Below are 7,283 nucleotides of genomic sequence, written 5' to 3' on the forward strand. Positions count from 1 at the left end.
TACAAAGGAAAGTTACTGATAAAACCTTCACTACCCTCTAAACTACTAGAACGTTAATATTGTTAGTTCATACATTGAGATCTGAAACCCTCTTCACATCCATTTCATGAAGAACACATTCCCATCACTTCGCCAAGCTTTTGAAAGCTCAAATGATTAACATAGGATGACCATAATGCTTTGAGATGAATAAATAAGGAGACCACTATGATAGTAATAAAAACATATAATATAAATGTAATTAAAAAATATATAAAGAGATTTTATTATAGTATACCTTTGTAAACACATCTTTTACAAGTTTCTGCTATATATAGGGTTCAACATTTAACAGTGACATCCGAACATCTCATATCCATTTATTTGATACTCCTGACATTACCAAACACAATGAACAATATGCTATGTCAAGAGCTATGATGCCCAGACACGAATACAGATATGACACGGATATGGATACGGAGATACAGTAAAAATGAAATAGTACAAGACACAGACACGGCAATATATATATATATATATATAATCTTAAAATAAAAAAAAATATACTAAGTGAATCTTATAAAAAATATATATAATCTAATAATTATATTTCATAATAAAAAAATAAAATAAACATTTAAAATATCAAGTCTTATATATCATTGATTTTATTTTTTTTGGATTTTCCTTTATTCTCTCAGAAATATCAATTTTTTTATAAGTGTATATAATATATAATGAATAACTTCAACGTAAATATATGTCGAAATGTTCCATTCGTGAAAATTTTTCTTTTAAAATTTGAGATTCGCAAAAACTTTTCCCAAATTACGTATAATCACAAGTGTAGTACCCCCTTTTGGCCCCGGTTATTTTTGAGATTCTGTCTCGGTTTAAGAACCGAGGCATATTAAAGCGAGGCCAAAAGGCACCTCTTTTGGCCTCGGTCATTACCCGAAGCCATAGATCTCTTTTCTACCTCGGTTGCAGAGAAACCGAAGCCATAGATTCAATATTTAAAAAAAAATATAAATTCACAGGATCGAACTTCATCTCGCTGGCAGCACCCATCGCGAATCCTTCGCGCAGTCCACCATGCAGTGATGAGAACTCCATTGTTCAACAATTGATGCCGCAGCAGCAACGGAAATTGTAACCACCTGCACCACCATTTTATTGTTGCACCTCGCCTCATCTTCCAGCAACACCTGCACTTTTGTGAGCCACCGTGAATGCCAATACTGCACCGCTCACCATGGAAGCACCTGGAACAGTTGCAGCAGCGAAATGCTCTGTTGAAATCCTCTTCTCTGTTTCGATATTTCATGTTAGTGGCCTTTGAAGCGGGAGGGCTCCTGAGGGCCATAGTGTTGGTTCTATTATACCCTTTTGTTTGTGTAGTAGGAAGCGAGATGGGGTTGAAGATAATGGTGATGACATGCTTCTTCGGGATGAAAGCATCAAGCTTCAGAGTGGGACGCTCCGTGCTGCCAAAATTCTTGTTGGAAGACGTTGGTGCTGAAATGTTTGAGACACTAAAAAAAGGAGGGAAGCAAGTGGGTGTGACCAAACTCCCTCGGGTCATGGTGGAATTAGGGAAGAAGATGAATAGTGATTGGGGTTCGCAATTTGGGGATTTTAACAGGTTTTATGGCCTCGGTTATTCAAAAAACCGAGGCCTAAAGTGGCTCAATGGCCTCGGTCGAAGGGGACCCGAAGCCAAAGGGGGCGGCGTTGATGAAAATTTTAAATTAGGGTTTCTGGGCAGGGTTATAGGCTTCGGTTCTATTTCAACCGAGGCCTAAAACTGCCCAATATTGCCTCGGTCGAAAAGCAACTGAGGCCAAAGGGGGCGGCGTTGATGAAAATTTTAAATTAGGGTTTCTGGGCAGGGTTATAGGCTTCGGTTCTATTTCAACCGAGGCCTAAAACTGCCCAATATTGCCTCGGTCGAAAAGCAACCGAGGCCAAAGGGGGCGGCGCTGATGAAAATTTTAAATTAGGGTTTCTGGGCTGCCTAATAGGCTTCGGTTCTTAAGGAACCGAGGCCTAAAGCTGCTTACGGCACCGGTTGTTTGTAGAACCGAAGCAATATAGGTTGCTGAAATTGCAAAATTGCCACCGCCTCCTTATAGGCTTCGGTTCCGCCATAACCGAGGCCTATAAGGCGAGGTAAAATATCAAATTTGCACTAGTGAATGCAGTGTCCAAATAAATGGAGGCGTATCTGATGCAGTGTCGAAATTGATCGCCGCGTCTGAACCATGAGCAAGCTCCGGACACCGTGTCGTGCAGGTGTCTGGGCCGCCTCCGCTTCGGGAGTGGGAAGCGCGTTCCAAACGACGTGTCAGAGCATCACAAGCCAAGAGTACTGCCTTCAATATCTTCAAATGATCCATTCTTATCACCACCTTCATTACAAGTTGGTGTTCAAGACAATTAGAAAACAAAGAACATTTCTTAGAAGGAAATAAAAAGAACAAGGCTAATGTAAAACGTTCCCAGAAGTTTTTGATGGTCTTATACCACCATCTGTCTTATGGCATAGTAAAGTTCAGCCATTTCTGAAATTATTAAAACGTAACTCTCCACGACAATCAAATTTATACAATACTACAAACGTAACTCTCCGAGATAATTACAAAAAGATGATAATAACATGTTAATTTCATGCAGAAAATATTTGCTAAACACCTATTAAATGTGAATGGAATATGTCAAGTACTTACTGTGGCTGGGTTTGGGATTAAGGATTCTCTCACTTAATCTCTTTACACTTGGAGAAAAAAATGAAGGGCAAGTGAAATCAACCTTAAACATCTGTGAATTTAAAAACAGGAAGAATTCAATTAATTACAAAAAGAGAGATATACGTGAACAACTATTTCATAATTGGTTTCATAAAGCACCATGCTCATGTTATAATGTTTCAGATTTTATAGTCAAACATAAATGACTTATGCTAATCAACAATACAATGATATCTACCTACCAGCCCAATATTTATAAACACGCTTAACTATACAAAGCTCAGGTGCAGTATATAAATAAATAAATAGGTAAGAAGAATGAATTAGATAATATAGGTGCTTTGAATGAACAAGATAATAACGATATAGATATGTGAAAGCAAAAATAGGGAAAGAGAAGTAGTTAATGGTTAGGATAATGTTAACAATTACGGTGTCAATTGCTTGAGCCGAAAGAAGTTTCTCAAAGCAAAAGATAATAAAGACTTATTTGAGATCAACAATGTCCCAAAAAAGATTAGGCTAATTATCAATAAAGGAAAAAAGATTTAACTTAAGAAAACCATCAAAAATACATCCATGACAATCATATTATACAATATTAGCAATAAACTAATAAAAATATTTTTTTGAATAAAATTAAATCTACAATAATCATTGTATAAATTCAACAAAACCACCCAATTTTATTTATTATATTAAGGCACAAACTAGTTGAAGATACAGGAGAGGAGAGGAAAGGAAAGACGGAGATTGAGACTTGCTACGATAGGAAAGGAAATATGGTTCAAATCCTAACTAGGTTACATTAAAGAGAAAGAGAAAGAGAAAGAGAAAGAAAGAAAGTTTGGCCATGAAAGCCTTATTTATGAGATATGAGATACGAAAGACATGAGGCTAAGGTGGTTGATGAAGAGAGTGAAGGGTTGTTTAGTTAACAGGCAAAATGCCTCTAAGACAAGGCCAACCATCAAGGATAAGCCTGACATCACCCACAAGAGTGTCATGAGTTGCACCTGGGGTGAATTTGATGCGCACATACTTGTCTCCTTTGAAAAGGTAAGCTTCAGACTCCTCATGAGAAGCAAAACACGCATCGATTCCACTTTCAAAGATGGTACCTTTCAGAACAGGAAATCCATCACCGATGTTGCGAATGGTGCCAACAAGCTTCTTGGAATCATACGCTATGCGACAATACTCATTACCCTTGAATAAGTAAACTTCTTTTCCTCTGGTTGACCTAAATGCAGAGTCTATGCCATCCGCAAACACAGTGTTTTTGAGGACAGGAAACACAGTGTTTTTGTGACAGGAAACACATATGCCTCACTCGCTTCGGTGTCAAAGGAACAGTCTATTCCAGGTTCTGCAAATGGCGTTCCCGCAAGTGATGGAAAACCACTCCTAATCAGACGCAGATTCGTCAAAATCTCGTCATCAGTTCTTCCGGGAGTGTAATGCAACCGCACATACTTATTCTTCATGAAGAAATACACTTCGTATTCTCTTGATGAACGAAATGCAGCATTGATATAAGGAGCAGGGTTTGACATTTTTTTTCTTCTTAACAAACAAAACAAGAGATATGATTTGATTTGGTTTGATTTGAGGATGCTCCGAGGCACCTATTTATACTGCTATGGAGTATGGACTGGGTATTCAATACATAAGGCACGTGAGAAATATCATCTTCCAATTCAAAACAAACCAGCGCCTTTGTTACTGATAGTAATTCAAGGTTGTGAAAGGGATAGTTGAAGGGATAAAGAAAATGTGTAGATAGTAGAGTGTGAAAGTAGTAGTTGGAGAAGTGTATTTGTAGTTGAGAGTAGTTGTATTGGATGTTGTGTTAGTTGTTCTTCATGTTACAAAATGGTAGGATACATGGGTATTTATAGTCCCATAGATTATTCTAGAAACTTCTAGCTAAAACTAATGCAAATACTTCTAGATTTTTCTACATAGTTGAATGTTCTTGATTTTTCTTTCTATCCTAGGCTTTTCTCCAATACTCTAGAAGTTTCTTTACATTTCAATAACTCTATCTTATATTTTTTTAGATTCTTCTAGAATTTGCATTATACTTTAATACTCCTCCTTGATGCAAATTCGGTAACTCCAAGCATAGCGCGTAGTAGTTCAAATCTTGGTCTTGGTAAGGCCTTTGTGAAGATATCTGCAATTTGATCTTCTGTCGGGCAGTACTCAAGTCGTATCTTAATATTTGTTTCCGCTTCTCTGATGAAGTGGTATTTAATTGCTATATGTTTTGTTCTGCTGTGATGCACAGGATTCTTTGTCATTGCAATGGTTGATTTATTGTCACAATTAATTGCAGTAGGGCCACTTTGTTTTTCTCCCATATCTTTGAGTATTCTTCGAAGCCATATAGCTTGACTTGTTGCTTCAGCAGCAGCCACATATTCTGCTTCAGCTGTTGATTGTGCAACAGTTGCTTGCTTCTTTGATGCCCAAGAGAATATTCCCGATCCAAGCGAGAAAGCATAGCCTGAGGTGCTCTTCATGTCATCTATTGATCCTGCCCAATCACTATCGGTGTAGCCAATGATCCTTGAGTTAGTCATGGTTTTGTACCATATTCCAAACTCCTTTGTGCCTTGTAGATATCTTAAAATTCTTTTCCCTACTCCATAATGAATCTGACTTGGCTTTTCCATGAATCTTGATAGAAGACTTGTGGCATACATAATGTCTGGTCTTGTGGCTGTGAGATATAAGAGACTTCCAATCAAACTTCTGTAGCGTGATGCATCTGTTTCTTGTGCTCCATCATCTTTTTGTAGTTTCTCATTTACCACCAATGGAGTAGCGACAGGTTTACAATCATACATCTTGAACTTCTTCAATAGGGCTTCAATATATTTCTTTTGAGAGATAAATATGCCGCCGTCTTGTTGTTTCACCTCTATACCGAGGAAATAGTTCATCAACCCAAGGTCGGTCATCTCAAATGTCTTCATCATGTCTTCTTTAAATTCTTTCATCATCTCCAAATTGTTTCCTGTATAGATAAGATCATCGACATATAAGGAGACAATGAGGTGATACTGACCTTGTGCTTTAATATATAGTGTTGGCTCACTTTTGCTCCTCCTGAATCCTTGATCGATGAAGTATTGATCAATCTTGCTATACCATGCTCGAGGAGCTTGCTTCAAGCCGTATAAGGCTTTCTTTAGTCTTAGTACTTTGCCTTCATTACCTTTATTGATGAAGCCTTGAGGTTGTTCAACATAAATCTCTTCTTCGAGCACTCCATTTAGGAAGGCTGATTTGACATCTAGTTGATAGATGTTCCATCCTTTTTGTGCTGCTAGGGCTATTAGAGCTCTTATTGTATCTAGTCGTGCGACTGGAGCAAATGTCTCATTGTAGTCGATTCCTGGTTGTTGTGAGTATCCTTTTGCGACCAATCTGGCCTTATGCTTTTGTATAGGTCCATCAAGATTGAGCTTTGTTTTATATACCCATTTCACTCCAATGATGTCTTTTCCTTGAGGACAGTTTACGAGCTCCCAAGTGTTATTCTTCTCAATCATTTTAACCTCTTCTTCCATAGCCTTGACCCATATTTCTTGCTTTGATGCTTCCTCATAGCAGTTAGGCTCAATCATGGCCATATTGCAGGTTTCGTATATGTCTACCAAAGATCTTACTCATCTTGGAGTGGACTCTAGTGAAGAATCTTCTAATGGAGGTGGAGAAGGCGTACCTGAAACTTCTGCCTCTTCTTGAATTTCTTCTTGATATTGTTGCACTGGAACTAAAGTGGTGCTTTTAACAACTTTTTCTTCTTCCCAATTCCAAGAAGCATTTTCATCAATTTCAACATCTCGACTAATGACGAGCTTTTTTGTTTGTAGGTTGTAAACTCGATAGCCTTTTGATTGTGTGCTATATCCCAAGAATATTCCTCGTAAAGTCTTGTCTTCAAGCTTGTGCCTCCTTTGATCAGGAACATGTATGTAGCAGATAGATCCAAATACTCGTAGGTGTTTGGCTGATGGCTTTCTTCCACTCCAAGCTTCAATAGGAGTCTTGTCTTTGACTGCCTTAGTTGGACATCTGTTTAAAATGTAAACTGCAGTGTAGACTGCTTCAGCCCAAAAAGTGTTAGGCATACCTTTCTCTTTTAGCATTGATCTTGCCATCTCCATGACTGTGCGATTTTTTCTTTCTGATACACCGTTTTGTTGTGGAGTATATGCGACTGTGAGTTGTCTCTCTATGCCTTCATCTTCGCAGAATTTGTCAAACTCGCGAGATGTATACTCCTTTCCACGATCACTTCTAAGTACTTTTATTTGTTTTCCACTTTGCTTCTCAACAAGGGCCTTGAATTTCTTGAATATTCCAAAGACTTCTGACTTTGCCTTTAAGAAATAAACCCATGTCATTCTAGAGAAGTCATCAATGAAGAGGATGAAGTACCTGTTGTTGTGATGTGAAGGCGTCCTCATTGGTCCACAAACATCAGTATGTATCAACTCTAGTAAGTCTTTAGCTCTCCATGCTTTGTCGGTCGAG

The 7,283-nt window shown here is 38.0% G+C and overlaps 1 pseudogene; it reads right to left on the minus strand.

The window, feature by feature from the left end:
• Positions 1 to 3,414: 3,414 nt before the first annotated feature.
• Positions 3,415 to 4,339, minus strand: LOC114182630 (albumin-2-like; annotated as a pseudogene).
• Positions 4,340 to 7,283: the final 2,944 nt, after the last annotated feature.

The sequence above is a fragment of the Vigna unguiculata genome, chromosome 4 (assembly GCF_037176805.1).
Source record: "Vigna unguiculata cultivar grain cowpea cultivar isolate G323 ecotype 2 chromosome 4, ASM3717680v1, whole genome shotgun sequence".
NCBI classification, from domain to species: Eukaryota; Viridiplantae; Streptophyta; class Magnoliopsida; order Fabales; family Fabaceae; genus Vigna; species Vigna unguiculata.